This window comes from Sapajus apella, unplaced genomic scaffold, assembly GCF_009761245.1.
Source record: "Sapajus apella isolate SASKATOON/1434 unplaced genomic scaffold, GSC_monkey_1.0 scaffold45, whole genome shotgun sequence".
NCBI lineage: Eukaryota > Metazoa > Chordata > Mammalia > Primates > Cebidae > Sapajus > Sapajus apella.
In genome coordinates this window covers 9,579,628-9,606,376 of record NW_022436985.1, presented here as the reverse complement: position 1 = coordinate 9,606,376, position 26,749 = coordinate 9,579,628, and the positions used below count along the sequence as shown (strand labels likewise).

Genomic DNA, 26,749 nt, shown 5'->3' with positions numbered 1-26,749 from the left:
CCTTAATTGTCAGTGCAAAAAGAACTCAACTGGTTTTCTCTATGTGAGTGTTTTTAAAAATATATAAATTTTTTGAGATAGGGTCTCACTCTGGCTCACTGTAGCCTCAACCTCCCAAGCTCAAGCGATCCTCCCACCTCAGCCTCCCAAGTAGCTGGGACCATGGGTGTGAGCCACCATGCCTGGCAAATTTTCTTATTTTATGGAGATGTGGTTTGCCATTTTGCCCAGGCTGCTCTCCTAGGCTCCAGCAGTCTATCTGCCTGGGCTTCCCAAAGTGCTGGGATTACAGGTGTGAGTTATGGCATCTGGCCTTTAAGAATTCGTAATCCCTGGAAGCACATGTCAACCTGGCTTTGCCCACTAGGTTTTCTGAATCTTACCACAGGCCTCCTTGATATGTGCTTAAAGTCCTTCGTTTCCTCTATCTTTCTTTGTCCTTTGTCCCCACTTTTCTCATCTTTTGTCCCTATTCCAATTCAACGGTTGATTTAGACAGCGATAACACTAGTAGATGTCTGTATTTCTGTTTTACTTTCAATTTTCTGCCATATAGTTATTTCTCTTTTTTTTGAGACAGAGTCTAGCTCTTGTCACCCAGGCTGGCGTGCAATGGCATGATCTCGGCTCACTGCAACCTCCGCCTCCTAGATTCAAGCGATTCTCCTGTCTCAGCCTCCCGAGTAGCTGGGGTTACAGGCATGCGCCACCATGTCTGGCTAATTTTGTATTTTTAGTAGAGATGAAATTTCACCATGTTGGTCAGGCTGGTCTCCAACTCCTGGCCTCAAGTGATCCTCCCTTCTCCCCCTCCTAAAGTGCTGGGATTAGAGGCATGAGCGGTCGTGCCAGACCCATATAGTTATTTCTTATCTCAGCTTAGTTATATTGAACAAATGTTTGTGAACTAGATGCTGTGCTGAACATTTGCTAGGCCTTGGAGATACTGACATTCTAAAACAATTTCTACTTACAGTATTTTGCAATGTAAGCAGTCTCCATTCCACTCCTTTATGTTGTGATTGCAACCTTCTTGCCACTTCTCTATGGGCTTAAAATAACTTGTACATAGGTAGTGTTTACTAATGTGGGAAATTAGTTGAACTGAATTGATAACCAATCTAAAATCTGCTTTCTTTCTTCCACTCCTTGTCAATCCAATCTACATCCTCCCAGAAGTACCCTGTGAGTAACAGTGGCAGGTTTTACAGTTGTGAGCAGTCTACGCAAACCTACCACAAAGTCTAAGGAAGCTGAGAAGTCAAAGAAAGAGGCTGACAAATCTAATTTCTTAGAAGGAAACATTTAATAGAGACTTAAGAACAGAAGCCATTTCTGTGTCACCAGAGGTAGTGAAAAAAGGTGGCAGATCCCCACACTATTACCCCCCAGACCCAGGGTTTTTATACCAGTGGTGAGGGGCACACAGGCTTCAGAGGGAATGGGTAGGAATTTGCCCTTAAGGCAGGATTGATGGTAAGTACATGCTCTTACACAAGAGACATTAGATGAACTGGACATCTCAGAGACATTCCCAGAAGAACTGAGGTTGATCTGAAGTCAATATGGTGGATTACCAACCAAGATGGAGTTACTTTGATCTCCCATCCAAGATGAAGTTGTTTTGGCCTTCACATAACTATTCCATTTTTTATATTGAAGCTAAGAGGCAATTAGCCAAAGAAAATATTTGTAAATCATTTATCTGATAAGGGGCTTGTATTCAGATCATATAAAGGACTTTTGCAACTCAATAATGAAAAGGCAAATAGCTCCATGAAAAAACAGGTATGTTGGCGGCTGGACTCTGTGGCTTACACCTGTAATCCCAACACAAGATCACTTGAGCCCAGTAGTTCAAGACCAGCCTGGGCAACCCAATGAGACTCCCTGCCTCCCCCACCCTAATATCTACTAGAAAAAACAATAGCCACATGTAGTGGTGCATGCCTGTAGTTCTACCTACTTGGGAGGCTGAAGTGAGAGGACTGCTCGAGCCTGGGAGGTTGAGGCTGCAGTGAGCTGTGATAATGCCACTACACTCCAGCCTGAGTGACAGTGAGACCTTGTCTCTAGAAAAAAAACTTTTTTGATGGGGAAGAATAGATAGTTCTCCAAAGAAGATATACAAATTGCCAATAGCCTAACGAAAAGATGCAACATCATTAGTCAGTAGAGAAATGCAAATAAAAATCACAATGAGATACCACTTCACACCTAAAAGGATGGTTATAATTTTAAAAATGGACACTAACAAAGTGTGGCATAGTATGAAATACTTATGGCCTTTGTCTCCAGCTCCTGTCACAGAGTACCTAAAACCTTTGACATTTTCTATCCAGGGCGGGGCCCTGAGATAGCTTCAGGGTGGGACTGGTCACCAGAAAGAGCAAGTGATTAGAGGGTTGAAACTTTCACCCCCCGCCCCCACCAATCTCTGGAAAGGGTGTAGGGGGATTTATAGCCCATTGGTCAGAAGAATAGATCACAATCTACTTGGATTGGTATCAGAAGTTGGGGGCAATCTTGTGGGACTGACCCCCTGACCTGTGGGATCTGATACTATCTAAAGATAGATAGTGTCAGAATTGAATTGAATTGAATTCTCTAGTGGACACCCAGTCGATGTCCACTAAAGAAGTACCTGGGAAATATCTTTACATATCTGGTCACAGAATGTTCTGTGATGAGTGTGTGAGTAGAAAGATAAAACTGTTTTTCCTCTTCACATTTGTGTAGGAAAGGACATAGAGAAATGCACAAATATTGCTGGTGATAATACAAAATGGTACAACCACTGTGAAAAACAGTTTGGCAATATACAAAATATTAAACATAGAGTTACTATTTGACCCATCTGTTCCTAGGTATATACCCGAGAGAAATTAAAACGAATACACATATCTGTAAAACCATGTACACTTGGCCTTCTATATCCGTGAAGTCCACATCCTTGCATTCAAACAACCATAGATCAAAAATATTTAGGGAAAAAAGATAAAAAATAATAAGATCCTGAGAGCTGTTGGGGCATTTTAAAATGATACAATAAACAACAATAAAAAATTTAAAATACAGTATACAACTATTTACATAGCATTTACATTGTATGAAGTATTATAAGTAATCTAGAGATGATTTACAGTAGACAGAATGATGTATGTAGTTTATATGCAAATACTCAGGGACTTGAGTATCCTTGGATTTTAGTGTCCATGGTAGTCCTAGAACCAGCTCCCCATGGATACCAAGAGACAACTGTACATGAATGCACATACCAGATTATCCAATAATAGCCAAGAAGTGGAAACAACTCAAATGTCTGTCAACGAGTGAAGAAAACGTGATACAGTCATAGGATGGAACATTACTCAGCAGTAAAGAGGAATCAAAGGGTGGGCGCAGTGGCTAATGCCTGTAATCCCAGCAATTTGGGAGGCTGAGGCAGTCAGATCATTTGAAGTCAGGAGTTCAAGACCAACCTGGCCAACATAGTGAAATCTTGTCTCTACTAAAAATAGAAAAGTACTGATGCATGCTATGACATGGAAGAACCTTGAAACATTATGCTAAGTAAAAGAAACCAATTTCAAAAGACCGCATAATGTGTGCTTCCATTTAGATGAAATGCTCAGAATAGGAAAATCTGTAGACACAGGAAGTAGATTCATGGTTGTCTAGGCTGAGGAGTCTAAGAGTTCGGGAAAAAATAGGGGAGTAAATATTCATGGATACTGGATTTGGTGGGAGTGATGAAAATGTTCTAAAATTGATTGTGGTGACTGGTGCACAACCCTGTGAATATATTTTAAACTATTGAATTATCCACTTTAAATGAGTGAATTACATGGTAGGTGAGTTATACTTCATAAAAGCTATTAAAAATGAGATAAGAGGCTGAGCATCACTCCTGTAATCATAGCACTTTGGGAGGCCAAGGCGAGAGGGTCATTTGAGCCCAGGAGTTTGAGACCAGCCTGGACAACATCGAGAGACCCCATCTATATTAGTTCATTCTCACATTGCTATGAAGAAATATCCGAGACTGAGTAATTTATAAAGGAAAGACGTTTAATTGACTCACAGTTTCCCATGGCTGGGGAGGCGTCAGGAAACTTACAATCATGGCAGAAGGCAAAGCAGAAGTAGGCACCTTGTTAACAGGGCAGCAGGACGAAGTAAGTGCAAGCAGGGGAAATTCTAGGTGCTTATAAAACCGTCAGATCTCATGAGACTCACTATCAGGAAAACAGCATGAGGGAAACCACCCCTATTACCTCCATACTTGGTCCGGTCCTTGAGGCATGGGGATTATGAGGATTACAATTCAAGATGAGATTTTTGGTGGGAACACAGCCAAACCATATCACTGTCTCTACAACAATTTTTTAAAAAATTATTCAGGCATGATTGCACATGCCTGTGATCCCAGCTACTTTGGAGGCTGAAGTAAGAGGACCATTCGAGCCATGATTGCACCACTGCACTCCAGCTTGGGTGACACAGAGAGACCCTCTCCCAAAAAAAGAGGAAAATAAGATATATATTCTATGATCCAACAATTCTGCTCCAGGTATATATCCCAAAGAAATTTTCACACAGGGCTATATGGGAACATGTGCAGGCATGCTTGCCGCATCACAGCTCTGGGCAGCAAGGAGCTGAAGGCTATCTAGGTGCTCATCCTTGGGAGAGTAGACTGGTAAAATGTGGTGGGTGTCTATATCCGAGTCTAATGCGTCAGTGAGCAGCACTGGGTTAAATGTAGGCAAAGTGGCATAGATGACTTTTAAATACATAGGCATTGAGTGGAAAAATGTAAGAACCGGGAGAGGTATATAATACAGTACCATTTCCATAGGTTAAAAATGCATGTAGGCTGAGCACAGTGGCTCATGCCTATAATTCCAGCACTTTGGGAGGCTGAGGCAGGAGGATAGCTTGTGCTCAAGAGTTCAAGACCAGCCTGGACAACAAAGTGAGACTCCATCTTTCAAAAAAATAAAAAAATTAGCCAGGTGCAGTGGCACATGACTGTGGTCCCAGCTTCATGGGAGGCTGAGGCAGGAGGATCACGTCAGCCCAGTAGATCAAGGCTGCAATGAGCTGTGTTGCCCTGTTCACACCACTGCACTCTAGCATGGTTAACAGAGTGACACCTGACACCCTGTCAAAAAAAAAAAAAAAAAAAGGAAAATACATACCCATAAATCAATATATTTTGTAATAATACATTCAAATAAAAAGATAGCCCACTCAAATAGAAGTGGCAATTAGTCCTGTGCTTGGAGTCTCTTTTCCTTTGTGTCATAAAAGTTCAGAATATGTGGAGCTAGAAACCATCAAAAAGCATCCATCAGTAAGACTGCAAGAGAGATTGGTGCCTTGGTTCACTTTCCATTTCTTTATGTTTTAACCAAGCATGAGGTCCTCGCTAGAAGCTGCCAGATGTGACTTCCTAATCTTGAACTTCCCAGAACCATGAGCTAAACAAATCTCTTTTCTTTATAAATTTCTCAGGCTCAGGGATTCTGTTATAACAATACAAAATAGACTAATAAACATGGTGTGTACTTATCATGAGTACTTTATACTTTTATTTGAAAATCCCTCTTCAGAGTTTTCTATTATATACAATATAGATAATGAAATATGTATTAAAGTTTTTGCTTTTTAAACTTATGAATCAATGTGAAAATAAGATTGATACATAGAACAATAGAAGAGAATGTGAATAAGTAATTGTAGAAGAAGAAATATAAATGGTCAATATAAAATGAGAAGTTGCTCAACCTCATTAACAATCAATGAAATGAGAGTTGGAGCAAGACATTATTTTGAGACATATAGATTGATGGATATGAAAATGATAATATCAGGGATGCCACTGCTATAAACTAGGGCTGGAAGGGCAAGTTGCTATACCCTTCTAAAGGGACAATAGCAATATGTAACATCAGTTAAAATGCACAGACCTTTTGCATTATGTTTAACTTTTTATACCTGCAGTAATAACATTATTATGTTAAGTAGTTCTTATCTTTTAGAGACAGACATTGAAATACTATAAATGACATTCTGTAATAACTTGGATTGCTTCAACATAGGCTGGTGAGGGCCAGGCATGGTGACTCATACCTATAATCCCAGCACTTTGGGAGGCCAAGGTGGGCAGGTCACTTTGAGTTCAGGAGTTCAAGACAAGCCCGGCCAATATGGTGAAACCCCATCTCTACTAAAATGCAAAAATCAGCTGGGTCTGGTGGCACGCACCTGTAATCCCAGCTACTCAGGAGGCAGAGGTACAAGAATCACTGGAACCAGGAGGTGGAGGTTGCAGTGAGCCAAGATCATGCCACTGCACTCCAGCCTAGACGACAGAGTGAGATTCTGTCTCCAAACAAACAACAAACAAAAAATGCTGGTAAGGAGGTTAGGGGAAAGTAGATAAGAGTATAGATGAAAGAAGTGTAGCCATGAGTTCATGTTTGTTACATCTGGGTGATGAGGTCATTGGAATTATTATACTATTCTTTTAACTTCTGTATTTTTAAAAACTTTTGCAAAATAAAATGTTGAGGAAGAAGAATAAAAACATGCAACTAAATTTTAACACAGCATTTATATTTGAGAAATTTTATCATAAGGAGAGAATCGACTAAGTGGGCAAAGATACAACTACAAAAAGATTCAGCGTAACTTTCTAATTAAAACTTCTGGGCATTGAGCTCTTTTCTTATCTGAGCAAAGAACTAGTTTGACGAGATCCTGAAAGGTCCACAAACTGGTAACTCTGGCTCAGGAGAAGATATGCATTACATACTTAAAGGTCAAACACCCACAACTCAATCACTTTTTGATAAATGATATCCAGCAAATGACGCCAATTTTAGCTACCTAATAAGATGAATCTTAAGTGACCTCCAAAGAAAGATATGTTGTTCAGAGTTACATACAGTGAAATTATGAAACTAAGTACAGCAGGTCCTTGAATAACATTTTTTTTCAATATTATTGTGTTAGAACATTGATAAGGCAAAAAAAAATAAGTTCCCAGCTGGGGCCACTGTTTGTGTGGAATTTGCACATTCTTCCCATGTCTGTGTGGGTTTTCTCTGGCTACTCAGTTTCTTTCCACACCCCAAAGATGTGCACATTAGGTGAGTGGATGTGTCTTAATGTCCTAACCTGAGTGTGAGTGTGTGTGTGTGCGTGCGCGTGTGCCCTGTGATGGAATGGTGTCCTGCCTGTCCACGTCTTGCCCCAAGCTGCTGAGATAGGCTCCAGCTACCCAAGACCCTAAACTGGAATAAGCAGGTTGGAAAATAAATGAATACAAATTATTGTAAATTAAATATTCGTAAAGTATATGATAATCATACAAATACACAACAATAAATGATGTGGTATGAAGGTGCTCAGTGAGCCTGCCATATTGGTTATTGTTTGTTTTTTAACTGTGTAGTGGTAGGAGGTGCCTCTTACAGATTTTGCTTTGCAAATGCTTTTGATTTAACCACCACCACCACTACTGCTGCCACTCACTGACTCACCAAAAATCAAGTAAATAAATAATTATGTAACTTGTTTTTATTTATCTGTCTTATCTTTAAACATTTATTTGTTTTAATGTTTAACATTAGAAGTGTGTTAGGTCTTTATTTAGAAGTTTGGTGATGTTTCTATGACCAGAAATATGCCATAGGAACATAATTCTTGATTGTATCAATTAGCCTATGGTAAAATTGGTTTCATTACACATCGTTTTGCTTAAAATTGAAGTTTCCAAGAACATATTGGTGACATTAGGTGAGGACTTACTGTATAGAAAATTTGCTCAGTTTTATTTACTGTGTGAGTTTTTTTGTTTTGTTTTGTTTTTTTGAGACAGGGTATTGCTGTATCACTCAGGCTGGAGTGCAGGGGTCAGACCATAGCTCACTGCAGCCTTGAACTTCTGGGTTCAGCAATCAGCAGTCCTCCTGCCTTGGCCTTCCAAGTAACTAGAATTATAAGCGTGCACCACCACATTTGGCTGGTTTTTTTTTTTCTTAGAGCTAAGGTCTTGCTATGTTGCCTAGACTGGTTTTGAACTCCTAGGTTGAAACAATCCTCCCACCTCAGCCTCTCAAAGTGCTGGGATATCAGACATGAGCCACCTGCAATGCTTGGCCTATGTAAGTATTCTTAGTTGTCATTATTTACATTGTACTGTAGACTAAATGTTTGTGTCCCCTCCAAATTCATATGTTGAAATCCTAACCCCCAATGTGATGGTATTAGCAGGTGTTGGCCTTTTGCAGCTGATTAGTTCATGAGGGTGGAGCTCCCATGAATAGGATTAGTGCCCTGATGAAAGAGTCACCAGGGAGCTTTCTCATCAACTTTCTGCCACGAGAGAAAACTAGGAACTAGGAAGCAGGTTCTCAGTAGACATTAAATCTGCCAGTACCTTGATCTTGGACTTCCCAGCCTCCAGAACTGTCCCCCTTATTTATCCCTCGGTGGTGAGCACCTAAGGTGACTCAGCAACAGTTTTGTACTTTGTGTCAAATGCACAAATGCATTCCCACTTGCCCTTTGTTTGAGTGCATTTCTAATTATTTATGTTCTCTTTTTACTATGTTTATGCTCATTCCACAATTCTCTTTTGTTTTTAAGAGATGGGGGCACCAGGTGCAGTGGCTCATGCCTGTAATCCCAGCACTTTGGGAGGCTGAGGCAGGCAGATCACCTGAGGTCAAAAGTTCAAGACCAGCCTGGCCAATATGGTGAAACCCTGTCCCTACTAAAAAAAATACAAAAATTAGCTGGATATGGTGGCAGGTGCCATCCCAGCTACTCCGGATAAGTCAACAAACTGAAAAGTCAACAAACTGGTAACTGTGGCTCAGGAGAAGACATGCATTTCGTATTTAAGGGTCAAACATCCACAGCCCACTCACTTTTTGACAAATGATGTCTAGCAAATGACACCAATTTTAGCTACCTAATAGGATGAATCCTTAAGAGGCAGAGGCAGGAGAATGGCTTGAACCTGGGAGGCAGAGGTTGCAGTGAGCCAGAATTGTGCCACTGCACTCCAGCCTGGGCAACAGAGTGGGACTCTGTCTCAAAAAAAAAAAAAAAAAAAAAAAGGAGATGGGGGAATCTCATTCTGTCACTCAGGCTAGAGTGCTGTGATGCCATCATAGCTCACTGTAGCTTCAAACTTCTAAACTCAAGCAATCCTCCCAATTCAGCCTACTGAGTAGCTGGAACTCAAGGCACACAATACAACCTCTAGCCAATTTTTGAATTTTTTGTGGAGACATGATCTTGCTCTGATGCCCAGTCTGGTCTCAAACTTCTGGCCTCAAATAATCCTCCTGCCTCAGCCTCTTGAGTAACTGAGATTACAGTTATGAACCACTGTGCCAGCTTGAATCTTTATTGAGTAACAAATGTATTCCACAAGAAATGCTGTAACAAATGTTAGAAATTAAATGGTGGGTCAAAATGAAGTCCCTGACCAGGTGCAGTGGCTCACGCCTGTAATCCCAGCACTTTAGGAGGCCGAGGCAGGTGGATCATGAGGTCAGGAGTTTGAGACCAGCCTGGCCAACATGGTGAAATCCCATCTCTACCAAAAATACAAAAATTAGCTGGGCTTGGTGGTGCGCACCTGTAATCCCAACTACTTGGGAGACTGAGGCAGGAAAACCACTTGAACCCAGGAGGCAGAGGTTGAAGTGAGCCGAGATTCTGCCATTGCACTCCAGCCTGGGCAACAAAAGCAAGACTCTGTCTCAAAAAACAAACAAACAAAAAAACAAACAAAAAAAAAGTCCCGTCTCTCCTGGGGTTTACAGTAATACTCTCTCCAAGAAGATCAACAACAGTAACTAACACATATAATTACATTTATTGATTAATGGAATGCTCACATACATACATAAAGATATCGTTGTCATTATTTTGCTGAGGAGGAAAGAAAGGCACAGAGAGCATGAGGAATTAGCCGAGTCATGTGCTCTAGTGGTGGAGCCTGCATACTGTTTGTCTCTCCTTTACTACATTTACTCTCCCATCAACTGTGAACCAAAAATAAAATTCTGAGGCACCACACCCATCTGAATGGACCCCTCCTCTCAGCCAGGAGCATTCCCAAGCTAACCTGAAAAACGAGGTCAGGCCATGATGAGAAAAGGGAGCCAAAATGCCTCATTATACCCTCCTCCCTTTTGAAATTACTGATACAAGAGACTCTAACTGATAAGAAGTATTGATAACCTATTCTCTCTAAAAACTGGAGGCTTTATCTGCATGATAAAACCTTGGTCTTACCACAATCCAGACATTCCTTTCTATTGATAATAACACTTTCAACCAATTGCCAATCAGAAAATCTTTGAATCTGCCCGTGCTGTGGAAGCCCCCCATTTCTAGTTGCTCCACCTTTCTGAACTGAACCAATCTATATCTTACATGTGTTAATTGATATCTCATGTTTCCCTAAAATGTTTTAAGAAAAGCTATGGCCCAACCACCTTGGGCACATGTTTTCAAAATCTTTTGAGGCTGTGTCATGGGCCATTAGTCACTCATAACTGGCTCATAATAAATCTCTTCAAATATTTTACAGAGTTTGACTGTTTTCATCAACACTATATAGATATTATTTGAGATGTTATGCTAACCCATTTATTTATTATTCACTCACTACATAGTTATTAAACATCTTTGATGTGCCAGGCATGTGGGGGTGGCTCTGGGCAAACAAAGAAATGTGCTCAGTCCCTGTCATTGAGTCAGGCTCATCAACACATAATTCCTGCACAACCTGTTATGTGAAAAGACAAGGTATGTTCCAAGTGAAATGGAAACAAAGGAGGAAATTACTTTGTCTGAGATTGCTGAGAAAGAGTTTGTAGAAGAGAAGATTTTTTATCAGTGTCATGAAGATCAAATAGCAAGTTATTTGTTAAACAATCATAGTTAGTAAATTTAGTAAATCATAGTAAAAAGATCAACCCCAAGAAAGAAGAGGAAACATGGAAGGACCTGGGCTGGAGTCATGCCAGCACAAGGAAGGTACTGAGGGAAGGTGTTCTCTTTCTATGTCCACAAGGGGGTGTAGTTTTAAGGGCAAGAACTTCCCAGAGCCATGCCCCCCACCCATCTCTCTCCATCTGGGAGATTTATCAGTTTCTGTTTTAATTTTCACAGGCATGGGAAGAATGAAAAGTCAATCACTCCAGTGGAAGTTCTAAGGAACTCTTTTCACTGGCCAGGGGTCTTAGAGAAGGTGGGAGTTCCTCCCAGATTAAAAGCCCCCTTCTTCCACATTCCTTGGGACTCCATGTTTGAATCCCCTTCCATGAACACTCTCTGTCTCTCTCATGGAAGTTCTCTCTGTTCTTCTCCTTTTTTCTCTTTACCTAAAATAAATCACTTTCTGCAAACTTTTGAGTCCAGTATTTACTTTACAAGCGCACCTGGTCCCCTCTCTTATTCTTGAGAGAGCGGAGACCAAGAACCTACAACATCCTCTTGGGGGAGCTGTGCACCCCAAAACCCGGTTACAGTACTAGCAATGATGAAGTAAGTGGGTGGGAAATAAGAGGACTCAAGGGTGAGGCATTGAGTTGAAAACAAAATAATGGATTTTGTTTGATCAAACTTAGTGGGGCTTAGGCTGGGCAGTAATGCACATGAATCTGGCGCCATTTTGAAGGACATTGTTGAAGGCAAGGGAAAGCTTCCCCTTCACCCTCTGAAGGTTTGCTGAAAATATTTGACGCGAGATCAATTAATAGGAAAAAGGGCATTGAAATTTATTTGATCATAGTTTTTCATGACACAGGAGCTTTCAGAATGAAGGCCCCCCCGCCTTGAGGTTACAGAAAGAATATGGATTCAGAGCACAGCCAAAAACAGGCTATGGTGGTAAACCAGGCTTTAGTGGCAAGACAGGTTATGAGAGAGACAGAACAGGATGCCTGCCTAGCAAGGTGGCCTTGTTATATAGACGAAAACTCATGGGTAGCAGGCAGAATAGATGACAAATTCTTTCACCTCTAAAGATGTCAGGCTCTTAATCTTTCCTAGGTCTGATAAGGGAATCTTGGCTGCACGAATATAGATTCTCTACAGATGTAAATATCCTCCACAGAAGACAGCTTTGCAGGGCCAATTCTGTTTGATGGCCCTCTGGCCATCATTTCAAAATATATCAAAGAAATATATTTTGGGGTAAAATATCTTGATTTCCTTCTACATCAAGGCTGGAAGTTGCTGAAGAAGGGAAAAAGATGTTGGTAGCTCTTGCAGTAATCTAAGCAAAAATTGAGGCATTGGAGAGGAGAGGGTTATTTAGAGGTAAGAATCAACAGAGCTTGATTAAGTTTAGGGGTAAAGGAGTGATTGGGTGACTGAGTGGATAATGGTAACAATCAAAACAGTATCTCAAATTCTGCAAGATTCCTTTTGAGCTAGAGTTTGCTCAAACTACGTTCAAAGCAGCATCTGTTGAACTCCGACAGCCCAGAAAACAATAGCTAACTCATGCATGGCTAAATAGCTCTTAGAATCATTGTGAGTCATTGTTTTGGTATCCTCAAAAAGACCCCATAAAGTAGGCGGGACCATATTCTCATTTTACAGATGAGGAAATCAGTTCAGGAAATGAGAACAGAGAGGTGAACTGACTTAACCAAGGTGATACAGCCAGTAAGTGGTGGGGTCTGGTTCAAACACAGGCAGTAAGTTTTTATACCGCCTTGTTCGAAGCCTGGCGATAAAGGTGGAGTGCTGTCCTGGGAGTGGGGCTGGGGGATGCAGCACTTTACACGGGCAAGCTTTCCTATAAATTCCCTTTAAACATCTCTCTTCCTTCCCAAAGTTTACACTCACCCTGGCTGCTAAGTGTTCCTTACTCCTCAGGGCTACTGCCGCATGTTCTTGAGAGCTTCCTCCTTCTGCCTGCCAGTTTCTGTTCCCCTTAGCTCTGAGAAATGAGGCTGCCCTGGCCTAGCACCTTCCTGGGATAAGTGGAATCCCCTACAGATCTTTCTGTTTGTTTGGGTTTTTTGTTTTGTTTTTTTTCTGGAAAAAATCAAGCCCTACTTTCAATTCAGGGAAAGGTTGGAGGAGAACAGAGGTCTGGGAATGTGAAGGAGCTGAGATAGTGGATTTGATTTGGCACTTGTTTTGTTTGTGGTGTCTCAGGGATATTCAACTGAGATGAAAAGAGAAACCACAGGGAGAGGAAGATAGAAGAGGTGTGAAATTCTTTTGAATGACTTACCAAATATTTGGTTTCAGACATTTCGCAGGAGTATTCAAGCAGCATGTCCCTGTATGTTGGAAAGCAGCCCCTGTACGCGGCCATTTTTTCTAAATAACCTTGAAAAGAAGACTACACCAATCATGCATCACTGACCACAGTTTTGTCTTGTTTTTAGATAGGATCTGTTCTAAAAATAATTTATGATTTACATTCTGAAACTTGCCATCTAGTCAAGCTTAAAGACCTATGTAGGACCAAATATCATAAAGTTACAAAAAATTGGTATGATTATATGTGTTTAAATGTTATAATTTTTAAGTCCTCATGATTATGAAAGGTGTCCATGTCAACCATAGCAAACATAAAATACAGAATTTAAAAATTTCTCTTACTATCACATATACGCACCATTAACATTTTGGATATATTCTCTTCCAGACTTCCTGCAATCTCTTTCTTTCTTTTTGATTACTACATTTCTTTATATTTTATTATTACAATTGTTGCTAGTTTTCCATTTCAAACATAGCTATTTCTTCTACATAATGCATCATCTGCTATTGTATAAAAGAATTTCGTTTAAACATTTATAAAAATAACACATTCTCGTTGTCCAAAAAGAAGTCTTACAGTGAAAAAGCACATAGGGTCAAAATGATATGTTTCCTTGGTCCCATTTCCCAAGGTAATTTCAAGCAACAGTTTGAAGTCCACAAGTAATTTTTTTCTCCTCATGCTTATAATCTATATTAATGTAAACATATTTTCTTTAGTGTTTTGATCTAGCGGATTTTTTCCTAATGGTGTTTCAGACAGCTTTTTTATGTCGATCTGAAAGGAAGAGGCCTAAGCACAAAATAAGATTTTAAAAGTTTACTTGAGCCAAAGTGGGAAGAGCTGCCTGAAAGAATCAGACTCAGGTATCCTTGGTTATGATCACTATTTGGCCTGTATTATAAGTAGATTTTTTAAAGGCAAAAAAAGGAACAGGGGTTACAAATACAAAGTCAATAATTCTTATTGGTTTATAGAAAAAACATTGATCAGTGATTGGCTATACATAGTTAAGCCATAGGGTGTTGATATAGTGTCAGGTTAAGCATTATTAGGTTAATTTATAGCTATTTGTGGTAATAGCAAGCAATTCAAGGGATGAATCCATAGCTCGAAGTGGGGAATAGGACGTATGGCTGTCTCATTTTAATGTCTCTCTAGGCCTGATAATTTAAAAGTCTCACACTCCTAAGATGAAAGTTATTTTATCATTTATGTAATGCGTTAATAATTATATTTGGTGAAATGTCGCTAAAGCACTGCAAAGTGGTTGGCCGTGCTTTGAATGAGCTGGAAGAAGATTTTATATCAGTGTCATTGGAATGCAGTGATTTCTTGAATAATAAGAGACCAATTTTGGTCTAAATTATGTTCTTTCTTTACCTTTTTTTTTTCTGAGACAGAATCTCATTCTTTCGCCAGGCTGGAGTATAGTGGTGCGATCTTGGCCCACTGCAACCTCCACCTCCTGGGTTCAAACAATTCTTCTGCCTCAGCCTCCTGAGTAGCTGGGACTACAGGCACACACCACCACGCCCAGCTTATTTTTGTATTTTTATTAGAGATGGAGTTTCACCATGTTGGCCAGGATGGTCTTAATCTCTTGACCTCGTGATCCACCCACCTTGGCCTCCCAAAGTGTTGGGATTACAGGCGTGAGCCACAGCGCCCAGGCTCTTTATCTTTTTAAAAAATAAATGCACTTTTTGTTTTGAAATAATTTTTAAAAGTTGCAAAGATAGTACATAGAGTTCCTATATACACTTCACCACAGCTACCCCTAATGTTAATCTCTTATGTCATCATGGTACGTTTGTCAAAGCTAAGAAATTGACATCATGGGGAAAGGATTCCCTGTTTAATGGGGAAAGGATTCCCTGTTTAATAAACAGGGTTGGGAAAACTGGCTAGCCATGTGCAGAAAGCAGAAACTGGACCCCTTCCTGACACCTTACACTAAAATTAACTCCAGATGGATTAAAGACTTAAACATAAGACCTAACACCATAAAAACCCTAGAAGAAAACCTAGGCAAAACCATTCAGGACATAGGCGTAGGCAAGGACTTCATGACCAAAACACCAAAAGCATTGGCAACAAAAGCCAAAACAGACAAATGGGATCTAATTAAACTCCAGAGCTTCTGCCCAGCAAAAGAAACAATCATTAGAGTGAACTGGCGACCAACAGAATGGGAAAAAATTTTGCAGTCTACCCATCTGACAAAGGGCTAATATCCAAAATCTACAAAGAACTAAAACAGATTTACAAGAAAAAAACAAAAAACCCATTCAAAAGTGGGCAAAGGATATGAGCAGACACTTTTTAAAAGAAGACATATATAAGGCCAACAAATGTGAAAAAATGTTCATCACTAGTCATTAGAGAAACGCAAATCAAAACTACATTGAGATACCATCTCACGTCAGTTAGAATGGTGATCTTCAAAAAATCTGGAGACAACAGATGCTGGAGAGGATATGGAGAAATAAGAACACTTTTACACTGTTGGTGGGAGTGTAAATTAGTTCAACCATTGTGGAAGACAGTGTTTCAATTCCTCAAGGACCCAGGAATAGAAATTCTATTTGACCCAGCAATCCCATTACTGGGTATATATCCAAAGGTTTATAAATCATTCTATTATAAGGACACATGCACACGTATGTTCATTGCAGCACTGTTTATAATAGCAAAGACTTGGAACCAACCCAAATGCCCATTGATGATAGACTGGACAGGGAAAACGTGGCACATATACACCATGGAATACTATGCAGCCATAAAAAACGATGAGTTCATGCCCTTTGTAGGGATATGGATGAACCTGGAAACCATCATTCTCAGCAAACTGACACAAGAACAGAAAATCGAACACCGCATGTTCTCACTCATAGGTGGGCGATGAACAATGAGAACACATGGACACAGGGAGGGGAGTATCAGACACTGAGGTCTGTGGTGGGGGGACTAGGGGAGGGACAGTGAGGGGCAGGAGTTGGGGAGGCATAACACGGGGAGAAATGCCAGATATACATGATGGGGATGGAGGCAGCAAACCACATTGCCGTGTATGTACCTATGCAACAATACTGCATGTTCTTCACATGTGCCCCAGAACGTAAAATGCAATAAAATCTATATACATACATTTTAAAAAAGAAGAATTCTGTTGGGAAAAAAAAATTGACATTGGCACAATACTATTAACTTTAGACTTTATTTGGATTTCACCAGTTTTTCCACTAATATTCTTCTGTTCCAGGATCCATTCAGGATACCTATTATTTTAGTTGCTTTACCTTTTAAATTACATTGTTTCATTGCCTGTTCAGACTTCTGTATTCCAGAGAGCTTGTTCATGGGTATGATTTAAATCTCTTTGTGTCAGAATAGCCTTGTACAGTTCTATGCATGAAATGTTCACTCAGCTAATCTAGATGAGGATATTCTAGATGTCATCCTTCCAAGGAGACTTCCCTGACTCCCATGCTTTTATATATGCCAGATGGAAAGGATCTCTTATAGTTTCCTATGCTTACCCTTATTCTAACCTTCTTTACATTATACAGTTGGCCCTTGAACAATATGAGTTTGACCTGCATGGGCCCATTTATACATGGATTTTCTTCTCCTTCTGCCACCCCAGAGACAACAAGACCAACTTCTCTTTCTCTTCCTCCTCAGCCTACTCAATGTGAAGACATTGAGTATAAAGACTTTAAGATGATCCATTTCTACTTAGTGAATAGTAAATATATTTTGTTCTTTTTTATGATTTTCTTAATAACATTTTGTTTTCTCTGGCTCACCTTACATTATAAGAATATAGTATATAATACACACAACATATAAAATTTGCGTTAATTAACTTAGGTTATCAATAAGGCTTCTAGTCAACAGTAGGCTATTAGTTAAGTTTTGGGTAAGTCAAAAGTTATATTCAGATTTAAGTGTGTGGGGTCAGCACCCCTAGCCCCCACATTATTCAGGGGTCAACTCTGAGTGTTTCTTACCTGGTGTCCCAAGTGAAGTTCCTCTTGTGTTTTCCTAAAAATAATCTCTGATACTCAGCCTAGTGATTTACAGAATGGATACTTGATATACAATTATCAAGTAAATGAATGGATGAATAATGATGATAATAATTACATAAATTAAGGAAAACTTTTTTTCATATCTTCTTTATAAAGGCTACAGAAAATGAGTAACTACATTCAAGAATTCTCATTGATCTTTTTTCTTTTCTTCTTTTTCTTGTATCCTAAGCCCTAATCTTGCAAAATAATTAGACTGCACATGCAGCCTTCACATGTCTACTCACTGATCTTGAAGCTTTATCTTCCATTCGGTGAGCCACACTTAGAGATGGATGTTGATCAACTAAAGTATTCAAAAGCTGGCCACCAGGTGTGAAGTGTTGAAAACATGATAAATGAAGAATAATTGAAGGAGCTAGAAAGTTGGGCTTGGCAAAGGAAGAGTTAGGGAAGAGAATATCATTGTCTTCAAAATTTGAAGTGGATAAGAACCAGGGCAAAAATCAAGCCAATTAAGTTCAGACTGTAATTCTATCGGTAGAGAACTCTTAACAATTAAGATCATCAAAGGTAAAATGAGCTGCCTCAGAACTCCCTGAGCTTCCCACTCTCAGAGGTGCTCCCGGAGGGGGAGAACCCATAGACCATTTGATGGGAAATCTGTACAACGGATTTTTAGATGGTGAGAGTCAGGAATTCAAATATCTGGACTTTAAAAAGACATTCTGCTACTTTAAAAACATTAGGCTTTTAGAATCTTTTCAAGCCCTCTAAGTACAGAATCTTTTAATTTTAAAAAATTTTATCTGAACCTCTTATCCTTGTTTGATGAGGCAGTTGAAAGATGACGGGTTCTGTCCTCCTCTTGATCCAGTGCTATGCTGATGAATAAGGCCCTGTGTAGCCAGAAGGTGTGGCTCTGCATTTGGTTAACAGGGCTCGGAAGTATGGAATTGCACAACATAGGTCCTGCATTCAGCTTAAACTCAGCCTTAGGCCTTTGTCGGTGTAAATTTTCCTCAAGTATGTGTATATGTTTGTGTGTGTATGTGTGTTTGTGTAATATTTGCTTATTGCCTTTAGGTGGCAACTGGTTAATTAATAATGTAGGCCTTTATATGAGAACCAAAGACTGTTTGAAAAAGGGTGGTCTAAGGACTACCTGCATCAAAGTTCCTTAGGAACTTCTAATAATGCATATTCCTGGATTTCACCCAGACTTACTACATCAGATTCCCTGGGGGTTGGGCCCAGAAATCTGCTTCGTAACAAGAAACCTCAGGTACTAATCATGAGCTTCAACATTTGAGGGTCCTAACTGCAGAATGTTGTCGATGGAAGGATCTCCCCTCCCTGAACACAAACATTGTCTTTTTGGACAAAGCTGAAGACTGTTCTCAGATGTAAAAAGGCAGACTGGTCCATTAGGAATTGGTTCAGCTGAATTTTTTTTTCATAGTGTTTTTTCTAGGCTCTCACTATGTTAACAACAATCAACACAGAAGACTTCCATGACCAAATGAGTGAATTTTTTCCCACACACCAAGCAAGTAATTCTTCCGGGGACACTGGCTGAGTGTCCTCCAATCCAATTCTGACACTATCTACCTGAAGATGGCATTAGACCCCACGGGTTAAGGGCTCGGTCCCAACAAGACCCCTCCCCCTACACACACACCAGTTGCAAGTTCAGGCCTCCGGAACTTCTGACCAACTGGCTTCCAGTTGGCATTCCCATGACCCCCTCTTTGGGCTCAATTAATTTGCCAGAGCTCCTCGCAGGGCTCCGAGAAACACTTAAATTTGCCAGTGTATTATAAAGGATACAGATGAAGAGAAGAGAGGTATAGGGTGCAGTTAGGGGGAAAGGAGGGCAAAGCTTCCACACCCTCTCCGAGAGCAACATCCTCCAGGAAACTCCACGTGTCCAGCTATCTGGAAGCTCTCTGAATCCTGTGCTCTTAGGCCTTTGATGGAGATTTCATTAGATAGGTGTGATTGACAACCGTGTAGAAATGTGATTAGACAAAAAAAGTATGGTCTAATAGCAGCAGACTGAACCCAGCAAGGCCTGTCTGCTCAAATTTCTCTTGGCTTCTCTGTGCAACATTCTTTCCTCCAGGGTAGGGAGCAGAACCCCTTGTGAAATAAGTTATGACCTGGACAAGGCAGCTCAAAAAATTTCTTTATGGCCAACTCCAAGACAGAAAAAGAGGAGAAGATTCCTGCCTTGGAGAGAAAAAGGAGCAGGTGAAAAGAGGATGGGAAAATGTCAGAGATTCTCTTTTCCAACGCCTGTTTCTGAGGTGTAAAGTGCCCCAACACTATAACAGGAGCCATAGGAGTTATGAGCCAGAAACCATGAACAAAAACCTATCTGTGTGTGTATGTGTGTGTGTTTTACTATGTGTATGCCCAGACAACCTTAACCCACATCAATATGTGAAAAATCAGTCCTCCATGAGGTACAATCTTTATTGCATTTAAAAATAATATATTTAGGGCGAGTGCAGTGGCTCACGCCTATAATCCCAGCACTTTGGGAGGCCAAGGTGAGAGGATCACTTGAGCCCAGGAGTTCAAAAGCAGCCTGGGAGACATGGTGAGATTCTGTCTCTACAAAAAAAAAAAAAAAAAAAAAATTAGGCGAGCATGGTGGCTTGTGTCTGTGGTCCCAGCTGCTTAGCAGGCTGAGGCAGGAGGATCACTTGAGCCCAGGAGGTCAAGGCTACGGGACCCACTAGAGAGTTCATGCCACTGCATGCTAGCCTGGGTGACAAAGCAAGACCCTATTTCAAAATAATAATAGTAATAATAATAATAATAATATATTTAGGCTGCGTTCAGTGGCTTATGCTTATAATCCCAGCATTTTGGGAAGCCAAGGTAGGAGGATCTCTTGAACCCAGGAGTTCAAGACCAGCCTGGGTAACATACTGAGATCCTGTCTCTATATGTAAATAAATAAATAAAGATAAAGAAAGTAAAAATAGTATATTTAAATAATTAAAATAAACGAAACATATTTAAGTATCTAACATGTTAAAATATTTAAATAAAATGTGATCTTACATTATTAAAAATTTGAAAAATTAAGAGAGGAAATAATTTTCTGTTGTTTCACCACTTTAATAAAACTATCTTAATTTCTAGTAACTTCATTTTTTGTTTTGTTATTTTTTCAAGACTAGTCAAGTGAAACAGTGGGAATGGAGATGGAATAAAGAAACCCATAACTGGCTGTGATTAAGTAATTGCAAACACCAACTGCACTCAGACCAACCCACGTATTTTTTTAAAAATTATAATCGGAGTATATATAAAACTTCAATTCCTGCTTTTCTTTCACTAAACATTATATTACATGCATTTTCCATACTGTTTCACAATTCCTTTTATTTGTAATTGTTTAATCCTGCAAAATATTGCACTGAATGAACATATGATCATTTTCTTAAGTATTCCCCTGCTATTAGAAATGAAGTTTTTTCCAGCATTTTTCTCTTTGCTGTGATGAATATTTTTATATACAGAGAATTTTCAGTTTGGTAATGAGTTTTTGAAAATCTCCTTTACCAAAAATAAAGAAAACACATGTCTTTCTTTAGTACTTTTGCCAAGATATTACTTTTACTTGACTTTCAACAAATGTAGGATGAAGTTATCCAAGTCTGCAAGGGAACTTGGAAGTAACTTGTTTCTGCCTAATTTCTATAAAATTTCCAAGAAATAGTCATACAGATTTAATTTGATCACATCCACTAGTTTTCGCATTGTTATTGCTATATTGATTATGGACACATAAAACTGTAACTCCTGGAGCCAACCTCTCAGGCTTTCCCACATGAAACCAATGCCACCACCCAACCCGCATTCTAGCAACTTCTATCCACTGATTTTAGTCATTGACTTGCTGTCTTCCTCTTTCTGTTGTCTTCCAGTTTGTCTCTCTCACTCCTCCCCTTTCTTCTCTGTCCTGCTCTCTGACCCAAGAGGCTGACCTCTATGAACCACATCAGTGATTGGCTGGTGGAAACCTCCCGGCAAAGAGGATGGAGTGAAGTGAGGATATTTACTCACTTAATTGCCTCCAAGCTGGATCACTCACAGCTGGCCGTGTCCTTCCATCAAAGATCAGAGCTCTCCTCAAGGTAGCCCTCTCCACAAACTCTTGAGTTTCTCTTTCTGGGTTTTGTTAACTGTTTTCTCAACTTGTCCCTTCATGCCTAGAGGTAATAGCAGGTGAGGGATGCTGTGCTATTCCATTTGGTTTTCCTGCACACTTTCCACGTTTGTATATAGTCCCTTTCAGTCAAACCACTGGGCCTGCCCTAATTTGAATGTGCCATCTTTTTTCTGTTTCCTGCTGAGAAGTGTTCAACTCACTCTGGATACCCTCAATAAATATAACTCAGGCTAGGCGCGGTGACTCACACCTGTAATCCCAACACTTTGGGAGGCCAAGATGGGAGGATCACAAGGTCAAGAGATCGAGACCATCCTGGCCAACATGGTGAAACCCTGTCTTTTCTAAAATTACAAAAATTAGCCAGGTGTGGTGGTGAGCACCTGTAGTCCCAGCTACTAGGGAAGCTGAGGCAGGAGAATAGCTTGAACCCAAGAAGCAGAGATTGCAGTGGGCCAAGATTGTGCCTGGGCAACAGAGCAAGACTCCGTCTCAAAAAAAAAAAGTTATATGTGTGTGTGTGGGGTGTGTGTGTGTGTGTGTGTGTAACTCAGACTGTCACAAAATTGAGCTTGTAACTATGTCCTTTGTTGATATCACTGGTCCAGAAAATAATTACATGACTCACTCTGCTCACCTCTTTAGTTTCCATTTCTGCATTGCTCCATCACTTCACAATTCCCTGTCAGAATGGGAAGAAAACCTCACTAATAGAGAATAGAGTTCATCGTCAATGGCTTATGAACCAAAAGAGGTTTTGTGTGTGTTTTTTTCTTTTTCTTTAAAGTTCAGATTTTTCTTCCTAAAAACTCTCATGTTAGATAAGTGCCCACACCAGAGTTATTTAAGTAATGGCATGAAAAGATATTACAGGAGCTAGATGTATATTTTTCCTTGGTAGTTGCCTTTCCTTTTTCCATGCCTAGCAGGCTATGATGAAATAATTACTCTGGCAATCAAGACTTTAAAAACAATAAGGAGTCAACCTCTCTGAGTGCTCAAGTTATCCCATGTCTATAAGACAACCTCCTTTAGAAACTGAAGTATTTTTTCCCACCCTTTGGGAGCACCATCTGGCAGGTTACTTTCTGAGTGTGCTTAATCTAGGTTGTGTCCACGAAAAGAGTCAAACTCTTTAAAATATTTGAAGAGATTAATTCTGAGCCAAATATGGGTGACCATACCCTGTGACATAGCCCTCAGGAGGTCCTGAGAATATGTGCCCAAGGTGTCAGGGCGCAGCTTGATTTTATACATTTTAGGGAGACATGAGACTTGAACTACATTTAGAATATACATTGGTCCAATCCAGAAAGGCAAAACAACTTGAAGCGGGGTGGGGGGCTTCCAGGTTATAGGTAGATTTAAAGTTTTTCTAATTGGCATTTGGTTGGAAGAATTATCAATGGATAGAAATGTCTGCCTTGTGATAAGAAGTTATGAAGACCAAAGTTGTATCATGCAGATGAAGCTTCCAGGTAGAGGATGCTCAATGTTTTTTTCTTTTTTCTTCCCTTGATTCTACCCCCTCCCTCCAAATGTCTCTTTTCAGATGTAAAGTCTGTATTGAGATTCACACTGGAGACGTATAATGACGCATGTCTGATCCCCACTTTGCGTCATCGCCTGAACCAGTCTTTCAGGTTAAATTTTAAAGTGCCCTGGCTAAGGAGGAAGTCATTCAGATGGTTGGGGGTGGGGGGCTCAGAATTTTATTTTTGGTTTACATTTGTCATTTTATAGGAAGAATGGTTTTTGAGTAGAATTAAGAAGATACTCACAAGATTAAGGCATAATAGAGTTTCTCTCTCTCTCTCTCTCTCTCTCTTTACTTTTCTTTCTTGAGACAGGGGTCTTGCCATATTGCCAAGGCTAGTCTCGAACTCCTGGGCTCAAGCGATCCACCTGCCTTGGCCTCCCAAGTACTGGGATCACAGGTGTGAACCACCGTGCCCAGCCAGCATAATAGTACTTCTAAGATAGTGATTTTCTTTTACAAGGAATGCTTCAAACTTGATGAAAAGAAAAAGATGGAGAGCTAAGCTATAAGGATGCAAAGGCATGAGAATAATACAGTGGACTTTGGGGACTCGGAGGGAAAGGGTGGGTTGGGAGTAAGGGATAGAAGACTAGTCACTGAGTACAGTGTACACAGCTCAGGTGATGGATGCACCAAAATCTCAGATATCATCACTAAAGAATTTATTCTTGTAACCAAACACAGCCTATTCCCCAAAAACCTATAGAAAAAAATTTGTATACCATAAATATGTGTAATGTTTGTCAATAAAAATTTTTTAAAGGTTAAAAAAGAAAAAAAGAAACAAGTGATGGTTTCCCAAGGGTTAACTCAATCCATTATATTATTTTTATTTTTATTATTTTTTGAGATGGAGTTTCACTCTTGTCACCCAGGCTGGAGTGCAATGGCACAATCTCGGCTCGCTGCAGCCTCCGCCTCCCAGGTTCAAGTGATTCTCCTTCCTTAACCTCCTGAGTATCTGGGATTACAGGCATGCACCACAACACCTGGCTAATTTTTGTATTTTTAGTAGAAAGGGGGTTTCATCATGTTGGCCAGGCTGGTCTTAAACTCCTGACGTCAGGTAATCTGCCCACCTTGGTCTCCCAAAGTACTGGGATTACAGGCATGAGCCGCCGTGCCCAGCCTCAATCCATTATATTATTTTCTTCATGTTTCTCCTTCTGACCTCCACTTGGATCTTACAGAGGAGTGGGTGTGGATCAGTAAGATAGAAGAAAGAGGTGAAAGACTGAATCAAGGCCAAGGAAAGCTTGGGCTTCCTCCCAGTTATTGGGCAATCTTCTCCTCACTCTTCATATTCCTTAAGCAATCTCATCAGGTTCCTTGTCTCTAATTACTGCACTACTCGTCATAGATGACTCCCCAATTTAAATCTCTAGTACAGACCTTTCTGAGCCCCAGCCCCACAAATCAAGTTGTTTTCTGACATCTCCAGTGGAGATGTCTCAAAATACCTCCAGTTCATGACGTTCCTTCTTACGACCATGTGTGCTTCTGTTCCTTCCTGTGTTCTATGCATGAGAAAATGACACCACGGTTCACACAGTGACACCAGCCAGAAGTTTAAGTATCATCCTCAATACCTCCTTCCCCCCATGCCCTCGTGCCCTTGTCCCTCCTCATCCACTTTATCACAGGCACAACCACTTTGCCCTTCTCGAGGGCCAGCTCTTTTTTTTTTTTTTTTTTTTTTGGATAGAGTCTCACTCTGTGTCCCCAGGCTGAAGTGCAGTGGCACGATCTCAGCTCACTGCAACCTCCGCTTTCTAGGTTCAACCAATTCTTATGCCTCAGCCTCCCGAGTAACTGGGACTGCAGGTGTGTGCCACCAGGCCCAGTTAATTTTTGTATTTTGAATAGAGATGGGGTTTCTTTTTTTTTTAATTTTTATTTTTTCCTTCATGACTACTTTTGTGCCGTGAGATGGGGTTTCACTATGTTGGCCAGACTGGTCTTGAACTCCTTAGCTCAAGTGATCTGCCTGCCTCGGCCTCCCAAAGTGCTGAGATTACAGGCCTGAGCCACCATTCCCAGCCCAGGGCCAACTCTCTAGCCCTGCTTCTATTAGCTCTTGGCCAGACAACAACAGTCACCTTCCAAATGGTTTCTCAGCATGCACTCTTCCCAACCTTTCAACTAGTCCTCCATGCTACAGCTGGAGTGACCATTTTGAAATGCAAATGGGTGACTGTTTTGAAATGAATTGCACACTTCTTCAGTGACTTCTTATTTCTTTTATCAAAAAATATTTTAACCTAGTCTGTGAACCACTGCATGTTTTGGTCCTTTCCTATTTCTTCTAACTAATCTTAATTTCAGTTCCACCTCTTATTAACTGGATAACTTGCATAAGTTGCTTAACTCCTCTATGCTTCAGTTGCTTCATCTGTAAAACAAGCATAACAATAGTATTTCCCAATTAGAATTGTCATGAGGAGCAACATAAAGTGCTTAGAATATACTTAGTAGGATCAATAAATATTAGCTCAATAAATGTTTCCTCAATAAATAATTAGTTCTTATTAGGACATCTTAGCTGTCTTCAGTCACTCTGATATTTTCTCTCAAAGATGTTGCTTACTCTGTTTACATTGCTATGAATAAATGCACGGGACTGGGTAATTTACAAGGCAAAGAAGTGTATTTGGTTCACAGTTCTGCAGGATGTGCAAGAAGCTTGGTGCCAGCATCTGCCTCTGGTGAGGACCACAGCCTCCTTCCACTCACAGCTCAGGCAAAGGGGAGCCAGTGTAGAGACCGCATGGTGAGAGAGAGTAGGGGAGGTGCCTGGCTCTTTTTTAACAACTAGCTCTCTCAGGAAGGCATACAGTAAGAACTCACTCATTATTGTGAGGACGGCACTAGGCTATTCATGAGGGATCTGCTCCTGTGACCCAAACACTTCTCACTCTGTCCACCTCCAACATTGGGGATCAAATTTCATTTTTTTTAATTTTATTTATTTATTTATTTATTTTTTATTTTATTTATTTATTTTTTTTTTTTTGAGACGGAGTTTCGCTCTTGTTACCCAGGCTGGAGTGCAATGGCGTGATCTCGGCTCACCGCAACCTCCGCCTCCTGGGTTCAGGCAATTCTCCTGCCTCAGCCTCCTGAGTAGCTGGGATTACAGGCACGCGCCACCATGCCCAGCTAATTTTTGTATTTTTAGTAGAGATGGGGTTTCATCATGTTGACCAGGATGGTCTCGATCTCTTGAACTTGTGATCCACCCGCCTCGGCCTCCCAAAGTGCTGGGATTACAGGCTTGAGCCACCGCGCCCGGCCAAATTTCAACATGAGATTCAGAGGGCTCAAACATCCAAATTAGGCTGGGCCTGGTGGCTCATGCCTGTAATCCCCACACTTTGGGAGGCAGAGGTAGGAGGATCACTTGAGGTCAGGAGTTCGAGACCAGGCTGGCCAACATGGTGAAACCCCATCTCTACTAAAAATACAAAAATTAGCTAGGCATGGTGGCATAGACCTGTAATTCCAGCTACTCAGGAGGCTAAGGCACAAGAATTGCTTGAACCTGGGAGGCAGAGGTTGCAGTGAGCTGAGATGGAGCCACTGCACTCCAGCCTGAGGAGACTGAGCAAGACTCTTTCTGAAAAAAAAAAAAAAAAAAAAAAAAAAAAAAAAAAAAAACA

General features: G+C 40.5%; 1 long non-coding RNA gene across 1 annotated transcript; it reads right to left on the bottom strand.

Moving 5' to 3' along the window:
- Nucleotides 1-72: 72 nt before the first annotated feature.
- LOC116524412 lies at nucleotides 73-25,907 on the bottom strand. Its single transcript, XR_004257319.1, has 4 exons — nucleotides 25,724-25,907; nucleotides 6,529-6,539; nucleotides 4,561-4,564; nucleotides 73-84 (listed from the first exon to the last, which is right to left on the bottom strand). It is a non-coding gene; the product is annotated as an uncharacterized LOC116524412 (long non-coding RNA).
- Between the last annotated feature and the right edge of the window lie 842 nt (nucleotides 25,908-26,749).